The sequence below is a fragment of the Neophocaena asiaeorientalis genome, unplaced genomic scaffold, assembly GCF_003031525.2.
Source record: "Neophocaena asiaeorientalis asiaeorientalis breed wild unplaced genomic scaffold, Neophocaena_asiaeorientalis_V1.1 scaffold4784, whole genome shotgun sequence".
Taxonomy (NCBI): Eukaryota; Metazoa; Chordata; class Mammalia; order Artiodactyla; family Phocoenidae; genus Neophocaena; species Neophocaena asiaeorientalis.
Window position 1 is genome coordinate 1 of NW_020172806.1, and position 529 is coordinate 529.

Here is a 529-nt window from a genome sequence, read left to right on the forward strand (position 1 = left end):
CTCCAGCAGGAGAGGGCCTCTCTCCCATGGGGCTGTGTGTGGGGTGGAGGGGACCTCTACTCCTCAGCCCTTGGGCTGGAAGCGCAGATCAGCCCTGGAGGAATCCCTGACGGGGCTGCCATGAGCTGGGCAGCCTTGTTTTCCTACCTCAGACGTTTGTAGTTGCTGGGAGCCCCTACTTGGTCTACACCAAGCTGGGCCTTACGTGGCAGCACTGGGCACGGGGCCTCTGGCTTTCCTTCCCAGGACGCTGCCAGGCTCTCATGGGCTGATCCTGGCCTAGGTTGTCCCCAGGCAAGGACGTATGCACCCCCAACAAGTGATCACATGATCACCTACTGTACAGACACCCGCCAGTGAGGGGGCCTCTCACCTCCTGCCCTCCTAGACACAACTGCTTGTTCCCGGTGGATGCCACCTGGAACGGGGTCCAGGCACGGAGGCTGTTGTAGAAGGGCATCTGAGGCCACCTCAGTTGGGAGGAAGCCCACCGTTTTCCCTGCCTGGTTTGACCTGGGCGCCAGCCAGG

At 62.0% G+C, this 529-nt stretch overlaps 1 non-coding gene across 1 annotated transcript; it reads left to right on the forward strand.

Moving 5' to 3' along the window:
- Positions 1 to 14: 14 nt before the first annotated feature.
- LOC112397426 (small Cajal body-specific RNA 20) lies at positions 15 to 158 on the forward strand. The gene has a single exon (XR_003002797.1).
- Positions 159 to 529: the final 371 nt, after the last annotated feature.